This window comes from Rhinolophus ferrumequinum, chromosome 24 (genome assembly GCF_004115265.2).
Source record: "Rhinolophus ferrumequinum isolate MPI-CBG mRhiFer1 chromosome 24, mRhiFer1_v1.p, whole genome shotgun sequence".
NCBI classification, from domain to species: domain Eukaryota; kingdom Metazoa; phylum Chordata; class Mammalia; order Chiroptera; family Rhinolophidae; genus Rhinolophus; species Rhinolophus ferrumequinum.
In genome coordinates, this window is record NC_046307.1 from 38,630,656 (window position 1) to 38,643,565 (window position 12,910).

General features: G+C 47.3%; 1 protein-coding gene across 2 annotated transcripts in view; it reads left to right on the forward strand.

The window, feature by feature from the left end:
• Nucleotides 1-12,910, forward strand: part of ERGIC1 (endoplasmic reticulum-golgi intermediate compartment 1) — a 122,336-nt gene that overhangs the window by 63,456 nt on the left and 45,970 nt on the right. The window lies entirely within an intron of this gene.

Sequence of the window (12,910 nt, forward strand, 5' to 3'; positions counted from 1 at the left end):
GGTGATGCAGACCGAGGGCACAGTGAATGCAAAGGCACAGAATGGAACCTTCTGGAACAAAAATTGGGTGGGGCGAGGGGTGGGTGGGCGGATAATACACACACAGGGGCTAGCTAGCCCAGAACAGGCCTAAAGACCCCATCTTTGTTTCTCTCATTTACAATCTGTTTATCATAGAGCAACGGAAAAGTACTGAGACGTACCAAATGCAAACGGTCACCAGCTAGCCTCTCACCCAGGCCGAGGAGAACACTTTGATCCCTTTCCCTATGCCTTTTTACATGAGCTTGTCTGAGAAATCTCACCTAATTTGTGGGCCAGACCTCGCTTTCGAAAGCACACAGCTGGACCCAGCACAGCGTGGTAACTCCCTGCTCAGAAGTTACAGAGGGCGCAAACCACAGCTTTGCCACCTACCGACTGCTCCCTGGCAGGAGCTGTCACTCTACCTGAGACAGCCTTCCACTCTGTCCCCCAGCCTCATTTCTGTTTGTCTTTCTAGACTCAGGGTCTTAGCCCGAGAGTCACTGTCTTTACACAGTCTTTTCTGAGCTTTAGTTTCTTTTTGTGTAAAAACGGGGACAAACCCCGTTTTTGTATCTTAGACCATTTTGAAGAGTCAATGAGATGACGTGAGTTAAGAGGCTGGCCTCATAAATCCTCTCCTTCCCCTTCCTATGACACCTGGTCCCTCTCCAGCTTTTTTCTCTGTTATTCTTTCCTCACCCTGCAAACCTCTTGAAATCTGAATCCTGTCCTAGGCTTTCACCACCCAGGCCTGGCAGAGCTCAGCCTTGACTGTTCAAGGTAGCGGAGAATGTTGTCCAAAAGGTGGTCTCATGGCACACAGTAAACTTGAATCCCCTGGGAAGGAGGAGGTCGAGGACCTTTGGGATCCCCTCCCCGAAAGGGGCACCTCCCCCAGGTATCTTGGCATGGCTGTCTTTACCCCTAGTATTCTCCCCTTATGCTTGAAAACACAGGCACCAATAGCTCCTTCCTTTTAAATCTGTTGAAGGCCGTGCCCTGGCCGGGAGCCACAGCTATGAGAATCCAATCCCCGGAATAGCTCCTGCTGCTCAGCATTTAAATGCCGTCTGTATTTTTATCCGATGATGGGTCACTTCTGAAACACACCCCCCTCAAGTTCAGCCCCTCTAAGAATACATTTCCATTTATAGCTTCTGCCCTCGGGATGTTGTGTCCTGGGCCGAGGCCGGCGGCCACGGCCCGTTTCCAGTGATTTGGAAATACTTTGAGGCCCTCGCTGTCCCTCAGCCTGCGCTCCCTGTGGCCTTGACAGCAGAAAGCCTGACTCCCAGCCAAGCTCAGGCTCTGTCCGACACCAGGCCTTTCCTCTTTCTGTGAGAGCAGGAGCTCATCGGGCTGTTGCTGGTGGGGGACGCACATGGGGATGAGACCCCTGTCCCGCTGTGCTCTGCTAGGGCCTCTGGGTGGCACCACACGGCAGTATGGGACCCTTCCTCCTCCCCTCGCTGACAAGGACCCATAGACTGCTGTCTTGCCGGGTTCTATGTGGGCACAGGAGGACAGGGGTGAGCACGGGCAGCCAAGGCCCCCAAGGGCCAGTGTGGAACTTCGGGGAGGCCGCAGAGGGACCGCAGAGGGTCAGTCCAATCCTGATTCTGCTGCTTGCTGGCAGTGTGAGCTCAGACAAGTGTCTCAGCCTCTCTGAGTCTCCATTTCCACATCTGTGAATGGTATCTCAGAAGTGGTGTAGAGTGGGTCACCTCTGTAAGTAGTGCTTGTCTTGTGGAGCAGGAGCCCAGGAAGTACCCAGTCCCTTTCCCACCCCTCTGGCGACCTGTGGGGTAGGGACAAGGTGAAAATTTGGGGAAATTAAATTAGAAGTTGGAAACAAACACGCGACTTACGCCTTACCAGTTCTAACACTGGCATCTCCTGAACTGCGCTTTTTCACAGTGCCAGTTCCTGCCCTCCCGCCCCCATTCCGGTTTAGTTCATGCTATGGTTAGGCCTGGAATCTGCAAATTTAACCATCATCCCAGGGGACTCTGAGGCCCGTGGACCACACTTTGAGAACCGCTGCCTCCTTCATCCATTCCACAAGTGTTTCTGCAGACCAGCTGTGTGCCCGGGGCTTTTCTAGGCCCTGGGAATAGAGAGGAATTCAAAGGCAGGTGAGGTCCCTGCTCTCTTGTAGCTTATCTTTTAAAAGTGGATTGGGGCTGTGAACAAACACATAAAACACAGCATAATATCAGGTAGTGATCTCAAGTGCCGTGAAGAAAAAGCAGAGGAAGGAGATCAAAGATCAGAAGGGTGTTTTCGTGGGTGGCCAGGACTGGCCTTTCTGAGGAGGTGACATTGGAATATAGACTTCGTGAAGTGAGGGAACAAGCCATGCAGCTGTCTCAGGGAAGGACATTCCAGATAGGACAGCAAAGGCCAAGGGCCTGAAGTGGGAGCAAGGAACAGATGGCATTAGGATGTAGAGCTGGAAGACCAGTGCCCTCTCCCTCCCTGCAGGGCCGGTGGCAGGAAGCTAGTGTTGGCTGAGTCTGCCCACTGTTGAGGGTGTAAGGGACCTGTGTCATTGTTAAGAGTCTTCTGCAAAGCAAGAGCTGTTTGTTACTTATCTCTTCTTCCTGTTGCTACAGGGCTCAATACTAATATCTGCCACTGTTATGAAAAATCCTGAATTCCAACAGGTAAAGGGTGTGGTCTGGCCCCAAAGGCCTCCTGTCTTTTTGCCAATTGACCATCTAAAACACTCTCTGAGAATGTCCTGGTCACCTTCCCGATCGGCTCATTTTACTTTCTTGCTCATCATCTTTGCCCCAGCGGCCAGCACAGTGCGTCGCACCACTTCTCAGGCACTTGGAAAGCCCAGGAGGACACAGACGGTGACTTGGAAAGAATCTGGAGGCCTTGTCTTTCTCTAACACAAAGTGCTGCTGCCCTGTCTGGGCTTCACTTTAACTCTCTGCAGATGAGCAAGTGTGGATGCCACACCCCCTGGGGTTCTTCCTACCTCTGTTGTTTTGGGATCCTAAGAACAGGTTTTGTGTGGGAAGCTGTTGAGTTTTAACCTGGGCGTGTGCAGTGTGATTGGCAGACAGGGTGCCTCTGGGAATGAGGAAGCTCCGTGGGTATTACTGTGTGGGCTCCAGAGCACAGGGTCCACATCTGGTATTACTGTGTGGGCTCCAGAGCACAGGGTCCACATCTGTCTGGGTGACTTTCTCCTGGCTCTCTGGAACTTGGCACAATAAATTAAGGCATAGAAGAGTTCACTGTGGGAGTTAAAAGAGAAAGGGCCTGAACCCAGATCCTTCGGGGTGTACCCGGATATCAGGGTCAGGCGGAAGAACAGGAGCAGACGGAAGAGGATGCTGAAGACTGAGGCTGCTTTAGGCAGCCAAACGAAGAGACAGAGCCAAGAAGGGACAGTCAGTACGCTCAGTGCGGGGGCAGTATTGAGGAGAGCCAATGGCATCTGGCCCTTAGAGACGCATGGGTGATTTTAGTTGGAGCAGGAAGAGAGAGTGGGTAAGGAGGGCTGGCATCAGACTGCTGTGGGACGAGGATGAAATGGAAGGTGAGATGTGAGGTTTCTCTTTCTAGGTCAATCATTGAGAAGTATGCTGTGTGCTTCCTACTACATCACATTGGATGGTACAGAATAACTGGTTGTCTTCTCTTTGAGATGCTAAGATTGATCATGGGGTGCAGGTGGCAGCTACCTGATCTGTCTTTTGCGAAATTTCCCATCGTTGGTGATGTTTGCCTAGGTTCAGTATTTCACCAGAGGATGCGTAGTGATGGCTTTTACAATTCTGTTCGTCCTTCCGCTTTATTCTTTGAAATTATTCTACAAAATAGAACTTAGTCCTCACCAACTCACTGGCTACCTAGAAAAACATTTTATATATACAATAAGTTAAAATACGTGCTTTTCCTTTATTTATCAATTTCAGAATAATGAGTTGGTGGCCTAGCATCTCCTAAGGGGTCCAATGAGGCTTTTTTGTTTTTGGAAGTATCATTATGAACTCATAGATTGCTTAATGTACATGATGTGTTTCAGTCATGAGAGTCATTAAAAAATTTTCTTCTAACAGCTTTATTGAGATGTAATTGATATACAATAAACTTTATATACTTAAGGTGTACAATTTGAGAAATTTGACATGGGTACACCCATGAAACCATCACCACAGTCGAGAATGATCACCTCCCAGGTTTTCTCGTGACCTCCCTTCCTCCCTCCCCTGGCCGCTGATGATCTGCTGTCACTCTAGATCACTTTACACTTTCTAAAATTTTATATAGATGGAATCATACCATACGTGCCCTGGTTTATTTTTCATTCAGCATAATTATGTTGAGGATCATCCATATTGTTGCTCAAATCGATACTCCCCTGCTTTTTATTGCTGAGTAATAGTCCATTGTGTGGAAATGCCGTAACTTGTCTACCCATTTGTCTGTTGACGGACATTTAGGTTGTTTCCAGTTTGTGGCTATTACAAATTAAGCTTCCATGAATATTCATATGTGTGTGTGTCTATGGGAAGATGCTCTCATTTCTCTTGGGTAAATGTGTAGGGGTGGAAAGGCTGGGTCATGTAAGTATATGTCTAACTTTTAAGGAAACTACCAAACTGTCTTCTGTAATGGTTGTACTAGTTTTCTTTCCCACCAGCAATGTCTGAGAGTTCCAGTTGCTCCACATTCTCACCAACACTTGCTATGTTCAGTATTTATAATTTTAGCCATTCTAATAGGTATAAAGTAGTGTCTCATTGTGGTTTTAATTCACATTTCCCCAGTGACTTTGATGTTAGCATCATTTCATGTAGTTATTCACCGTCAGTAAATCTTTGGTGAAATGCTCAAATCTTTTGCCTAGTTTTTAATGGGTCATTTGTTTTCTTACTGCCGACTTTTGAGAGTTCTTAATATCACCTATAAATCCTTTATCAGACGTGTGGGTCACATATATTTTTCCCCATCTGTTGCTTGTCTTTTCATTCTTTTAATGGTGCCTTTCGAAGAGCAGAAGTTTTTCATCTTGATGAAGCCTTATTTACCAATTTTTTCTTTTATGGATCCTGCTTTTAGTGTCTTATCTAAAAAATATAAAAAAATAAAAAACTTTGCCTAACCAAAGATCACAAAGATTTTCTCGTTTTCTTCTAGAAGATTTATAGTAAGTCTTGAAGTCAGATCCAACTTTGTTCTTTTTCAGAGCTGTTTTGGCTATTCTGAGTCCTCTGTGATCCATACGAATCTTGGAACAATCTTGTCAATTTCTGCAAAAACCTTTGCTGGGATTTTGTTTGGGATTGAGTTGAATGTGCAGATCAGTTTGGAAAGAAATGCCGTCTCAATAGTATTGAGTCTTCTGACCCATTAACACGGTCGATTTCTCCGTTTATTTAAGTCTTCTTTAATTTCCTCCATCAATGTTTTAGAGTTTTCCGTATCTGGGTCTTACACTCCTTTTGTCAAATTTATCCCTAAATATTTAATAGTTTTTATGCATTTCCTAAGAATAATAGGAGTAACCATTGTGTTAGGTTTTGGTTACACCTTCCGTTGTTTCTTTCTAAAGATACCAGCAAGGATGTAAATTTATTTTTATTTACCCTCCCCACCCCCCCACACAAACACACACGTAAAATTGAACAGAACACAGTGTTCAAAGCTCGGTTTTTTTCTCTTTCTGTATGGAGACCTTCCTCAGTCTCCTTTACAGCTGTATCACCCTCCACTTCATGGATGGTCTGTAATTTATGCACCGGTCCCTGTGGATGGATGTTTGGATGGCCTCCAAGTCGTTTGCTGTTGCAGCTGCTGCTGCGATGAATAGCCCTGTGCACACATCATTTTATGATTTTACCTGGAATTGACTGAATACCATTAACAGGCCAAGCCCTGCATGACCCCCAGGAGATTTAGGGACAGACTTGACCCGTACCAACCCAGCAATGGAAGACCCTGCAGCAATCTCGGGGCTTGGCCAGGAATGTGTGTGTGTGTGTGTATATATATTTATATATGCAGAGCCCAGGGAGGTGCAAGAGGCTACCTTGGGAAGGGCCTTCTCGAATTTCAGTGGTCGGATTTATTCCTCTTCCTCTTTGGCCAGACTTGGTGGCTTTTGTGGGAAGGAGGGGAGGAAAGGGGGCAGGATTTTGTGGTCCGAGAGGGTATTCTGACATGGGAGAGAGGTCACAGGTGGAGGTGTTTGGAGCTCAGAGGCTCGCCTGTAGATAGAGGCCTCCACAGGGGCACCGAGAGTTGAGGAGAGAGCCACAGGGGATGGGCGGGAGCGAGACCAAGCTGTGTGTATTACTGTTGCTTGCAGAGGTTCATCACCCAAACCTCCTGTCAGTGTAGGAGGTCGCCTCCCTGTCCCAGGCAGGCCTGTGGCACAGGGGTTAGACACAGATGCCCGGGAGCCAAATTTCGGAGTTTGAGTCCTGACCCTACCTCTTGGGCTAGTGCAGTGGCAAGAACGAGGGTGTCGACCACACACGAAAGCCTTCACTGTGGGGCCGGTCTTGAGGCTGTGACTGCGACTCTTATTGTTATTCCTCCCTCAGAGCTCCTCCATCTGGGTGGGAGATGGAGACAGACAGACGTTTCTTTTCCTTCCTTTTGACACTTGAGGGAGGAGTGATGTGAGCTCATGTTAGCAGTTTGAATGTCAAGGACAGGATGCGGGTGCGGTGAGAATGATTCTAGGCTGCGTTAGAGCTGGTGCCTGCAGGGCTCAGCTCTGGTGCGTTCATTTACCTCTCTGTTCTCCAACACGCGCACACACACATGTACATGCGCACACACGTATGTACCCACATACACACACACGCCCCAGTGGTTCTCAATAAGGTGAAGGAAATGAGCAAGTGAGCAAAAAAGCACACTGTTCACCTAACTCCCTGACACTCGGCGTTGAGGGCTCTTGACAGGCTGGTGGGCAGGGCTGACCAGGCCCAAGAGCCAACTAAAACCCTTGCTGGCTATTTTTGGGACAAATGACCCACCACTTCCAATGACTTGCTCCTAAATGGCGTCTAATTTCATTAAGCCTTGGAAACAGTGACATCACAAGCGCCTGCCTAGTAGCCGCCCACATATGGCGAACCACAGAATGATCTGAGATTCGTCTAGAACTAGGGCAGAAGTGAGGTCCCAAGCAGCAAACGTTAAAATAGCAAAGCTGAGGCATTCTGTTATGAAAAGAAATTACAGAGGAAATCCATTAGTCAGACATTTCCAGCGGCAGTTTTCCTTGCTTGGGAATGGGAGAAGACTTACGCCTGTTTATTTTAGGTGAGGCTATACAGCCATTCCTCACCCTGTTGGCTAGCCGTGGCCCGTAAAGCGAATTTCTGTTAAGTAAATCCTATATACTCATTGACTTCTAGTGTCCATGTACGTTTTTTCCAAAGGAGTGAACTGAGAGGCACAAATTCAACACCTTTTTGATGAAACTAGTGACACGTGTATTTACTGTACCACTAGAGAAAGTCACAACTCCGGACTTCTTTATTTTTCTCCCTGTGGGGTCCTTTGCCCAGTAGGCTCTGCCTTCTCAGGCACAGAGCAAAAAGGGAGAGGGAAAGACCACTTACTCCAGATTCCTGGTCTCCAGAGGGGCAATCAAGGCAGGGTCAGGCCTTCACCCAGCAGGAGCAGAGGGAACCAGAGGCCTCTCGGAGAGGGCACAGGCTCGATGGGAAAAGGAGCTTCCTGCATGTGACGTTTTGGTCTGCGTACAATAGGAGTTCTCTGCTTTAGCACGAAGGACACTTTGGGCCCATAATCCTTTGTTGTGGAGACTGTCCTGTGCATTGTAGGATGTTTATCAGCATCCCCGGCCTCTACTCACTGGGTACCAGCAGCATCCCTAGTATGACAACCAAAAACGTCTCCAGAGATTATTGACCGTCCCCTGGGGGACAAAATCATCCCTGATTGAGAACCACTAGCATGAGAGATAGCAAAGATTTCATCAGCTTTTTAATGGCTTGTTTTTGTTGTAAATACTCTGACTCTAATTAAACCTTGAACTGGGCAGGTCACCCCTTTTCTTGGTGCTTCCGCTTTCTCATCTGTACAATGAATGGGTAGGACACGGTGACTTCAGAATACCTTTTCCACCTGACAGTGGATAGTATGAAAGGCAGGAGGCCCCTCTGGGGTCTCTGTGTTTGAATCCTGTCCTAGCAGGTGGTAAGCCTTGGCCACCTTGCCACGGACGCTGCTCCCATTCTGGCGTCCAGGTCAGTCTTTCTTAAGTCCAGTTGATTATGCTTTTCTTTTCATTTAAGCCCATTTTGACTTTTTTTTTTAAGTGAAAATTTCTAAATATCCACAAAAGTAGAAGAGCCCCGGGGGCCCCTCACCCAGCTTCCTCACCATCCATTTCATTTTAATCTTGTTCCTACGGCCAGCCAGTGGGCCTTTTCTCTATGCAGATTCATTCACAGACTCATTCGTTCAGGTCAGTCCCCCAATGACTTGGATTGTGCAGGGCTGGGCAACAAGGAGGCCTAAGTCCTGCCCTGGAGAAACTCATGGCCCAGTGGTGGGGACAGGAAAGAGCATTTTTTCCTTTGACAACCATAAAGAATCCATCCTTTAGGTCTCTCTGTTCAAGACTAAGCAATTCCAATTCTTTAACCTTTCTCCCTAAGAAGTATTTTCCACCCACATGGTCTGGTTTGTCTCTACATTATTGGGGAAAACAGCAAGAACATAAATTAGGCCTGGATTCAGATCCTTGCTCTGGCACTTCATAGGTGGGCAAGCTTAGCCAAGTCACTGTCTTCTCCGAGCCTCATCTGTAAAATGGGTTAATAATCCTTAACTCGCAGGTTAGCCAAGAGAACTGGATAAGAACATGCTGGTCAAGGGTCTTGCATGAGCCAGGCACAAACTAGGTGTACAGTAAGCATCCCTTCCCCCGCTCCCATTCTTCTTACCCTTTCTTTCACATTCTCTTGACAGTGAGTAGCCACAGCTAATCTCATCACCCATCATGCAGCGAGGGGCTGACTAATGTGAGACAAAGAGGATGGACGGCTCACTTCCTGGTCTGTCACATGCCTGAGTTCTCACCACCCTCCCAGTAGCCCATTTTCTTAGTGACATTCACTGCTGACTCATTTGGCTTGTGGTCAGCTCTGAACCCAGGGTCTTTTTCAGCTCTCCCTTTATCCCACCACCACTCCTCAGCTTGGATTTGTGGCATGGGAATGGGGTCATTATTAAAGAACATTCTATTTAGGTGACCCTAAATAGCAAAGCCAAAGGCATTGCTAGACCAGGGGCTATGTCTACATTAACCACTTTCATTTTCCCACCGTCTAGAACACTGACAATAGGTATCTAGTAAATATCTGTGGATGAATTAATGTGTTTTGAACTGGTCCCTGTCTTCCAAGAGATTCGCACCTGCTCTGAGGCAGCATCTCTGGAAAATCAAATAAAACCTTGTGACTTTAATTTACCAATAATTGAGCTCAAAATTGCTTCACACAAGTGCAGACCCAGACTTGGGTTTGAATCCCAGCTCTTGGTGGGCTTGGTGACTTTGGGCTTGGTGACTTTGAGCAAGTTGCTTATGGCTGAGCCTTAGTCTTTTCCTTGGGAAAATGGGATATCAGCATCTGCCAGGGTTATTGTGAGAATTAAATTTAAATATATATGTGCAAGAGCCCAGCACAGGCTAGCAGTGATCTTGGTTTCGTGTCATTGGCACTTTCTGGATCACTTACCTCCTTTGATAACCTCTTCTCTTAGACCTTTGTTCAGCCTTCTTCCCCCTTCCCACTCCCAACAAGGACATACGCTGCCTGACACCCACTACACTCAGCAAACATTTGTTAAGCCAGTTCTTCAAATTCAGATGCCTACAGGGACCTGGCGTGTGTGAAGAAAGCAGGCTAGGTAGGATTTTTATGTGAAATCTTCCCCTTCAATTTTTTTTTTTAATTTTCTTTAAATTAATTTTTTTTAACTTTTCATTTTGAAATAATTTCCGATTTGCAAAGAAAATTGCAAACAAACACTACAAAAACTTTCCACGTGCCCTTTCCTCAAGTTTCTCCAAATGGTAACATCTTATATAACCAAGTACCATGATCAAAACCAGGAAGATAACACTGTGCAGTACTATTAACTAATCTAGAGATCTAATTCATGTCCCCTCTGTTGTCTCATGATGTCCTTTTTCTGATCTAGGACATCTCGCACAATTTGGTGGTCACGTCTCTCCCGCCTCTTCCAATCTCTGACAGTTCCTTAGTCTTTACTTGCCTTCATGACCTTGATACTTTTGACAAATGCTGGCCATTCGTTTTGTAGCATGGCCCTCAGTTTGGATTTGTTTGTTGGTGTCTTAGGATTCATTTGAGCTTGTGCATTTGGAGCGAGATCCCCACAGCAGTGATGGTGTGCCCTCACCAGTACGTCATATCAGGAGGCACATGACATGTCTCCTTACTGGTGACACTCAGTTGGTCACTTGGTTACGATGATGTCTGTCTGCCAAGTTTCTTCTCTGGAAAGTTACTCTTTTTCTTTCTGTAATGAGTAAAGATTTTGTGGGGAGGTATTTTGAAGGTATATAAATAGCCTGTTCCTCATCAAACTTCTAATGTATTTATATCTTCATTTATAGCTATATAGATTCTTGCCTTTCTATTTTATCCAGTGGGTTATAATCTATTACTGTGATTATTGATTTTAATGTCCACATTGTCCTTTCTTGGCCAGTGTGGGCTCCGTTAAACTGGTTTCTTGTCCTTTTCGTACGTCCCCATCTTTCTTGCTTTCTGACGTGAAATGATGCTCCAAGGTCATCTTTTATTTTCTCTGCCCAGCCCTGGAATTAGCCATTTCTCCAAGGAGCTGCTGCTTTTGAGTAAAGAATGATATTTAGAAACCAAGATTTGAGTACCAGATGTGCCCATTGTTCTCTGGCTGTCACTGGTCCCGGACCCCTCTATGGAACGAGCTGGGAAATATATGTATATATGGTGTGTATACACCTACATGGATATTTATGCATGTTGAAAACCATGAATTCACAGCGATTCTTCCATTTCCACTCCCCCTCACCGGGTTTATTCTGCTTTTCTCTCTGCGTACCAACCTTCCCCGACAGTGAGGCACCTGGGCCCCATTACCTCACTGTATTTACTTAGTGGATCAGTCCCCCTATATGTAACAGTCTCCAGTCTCTCCTTCCTCACCCTTACTGGGTTCTGACACTCTGCCCTGGACCAGCCCCACCTTGTCACCCTGAGCCGCCTCGGACTTCCCATAAAATTCCCAGGTTTGAAATGATAGTTCATATATTTTTAAAACTGTGAGGCCCAGCTTCTGCCCGTGGGCCTTGGGTGGTGACTGGTAGTAACTGGACCAGGAAGCTGGATTGTTAGCCCCTCCCACCTCTCGGGGCGGGGGGCACTCCCACTGTTCCCCTCCCAGCACCACTTGCAGCCTCCAGCACAGCGGGATACACACTCCTCTTGCCTCTGCTTTTGCTGTTCTCACTACCTGGGCTGCTCTTTGTCTGCACCCACGCTTCCTGCCGTCCTCCTGCTTTGTTCAGACATCACCTCCTGTAGGAAGCTTCATAGATTACCCCAGGGGCCTTTTCCGGGTTCTCTGGTGCCTCCAGCGAACCCCACGATGGAACACCACTGCCTTCTCTTCCCATTCCTTTGTCTCTGCTGATGAACTATAGACGCCTGAGGCCGATTTCAGCTCCGTGTCCTAGTGCCCAAAAGAAAGTCCAGCACGTAGTAGGTGGTCATAAATGTTACTCACATGAGCATTAATGATAGTAACAGCAGTACTCAAATAGCACTCCCTGGGTACCAGGCATGGTTCTAAGTGCTTTGTGTGCTCTGAGTCAATCAGTCATAACCCTTATGCTGTGGGATAGTTACTGTTGTTGCCCCATTTTACAGACAGAGGAACTGAGGCACAGGGAGGTTAAGTAAGTGATGTGCCCAAAGTCACACAGTGGTGGAGTCACATTTGAACCCAGGCAGGCTGACTCCACAGTTCCTGCTCTCACCTCTCAAATGCCTCTCGTGGTGAAATGGGTCAGCGTTTTCAGAATAAGGGAGGTGAGTACGTATGGATTGTTGAGTCCCGTGGACCCTGCCTTCCCAACCACATTGCCAGCCCTCATTTCTCGTGCCCTTATGGGCCCAAGCACCTGGCTGAGCAGGCAGGAGAGATAGTGGTACCTTTTAACTCGGTGGCCCACAGAAATAGTTTCTCCCCTGAGGTCTTAGGAAACCGAGCACTGTTCACGTGTGATTAGAGTGAGCACATGGGAGTCAAGTATCAGGTCTTATGCAAGATTGCCAACTCATTGCATTGGGTTGGCAGGGCACTGACACTGTTTCCCAATCACCAAAGGGGAACCACACGCTGGCCCGTCAAGCTCGAGGGCCGGAGCAGCAGCGCTTCAAGCCAGGCTCTACCAGAGAGCCTGGGAACGATGTGTGTGGACTTGGAGCGCCATCAGTAAAGCTCACCGTGTGATAGCTGTCCGCTCAGGGTCAAGTGCAGGGGAGGAGGCCAAGTGTGTGACGAGCCTCCCCTGTGAACGTTCCATGTCAAATCTGCCGGACATTTATTTTCCTTATACCTCCCAATAGCCTACTGGGGTCTGGCAGTAGTAGCCCTGTTTTTACAGACAAGGAAACTGAGGCTCAGAGAGGGGAAGTCGTTTGCCTAAAGTCACACAGCGAGGAAGGAGATTAGCCAAGATTTGAACCCAGGGCAGTCTGATTCAGGGCCTTACCTCATAAACAGCTGGCCATATTTAAACCCATGGAGTCTGTCTCACTCCAAAACCCCAAATCCTGCCACCACACCCCACAACCCC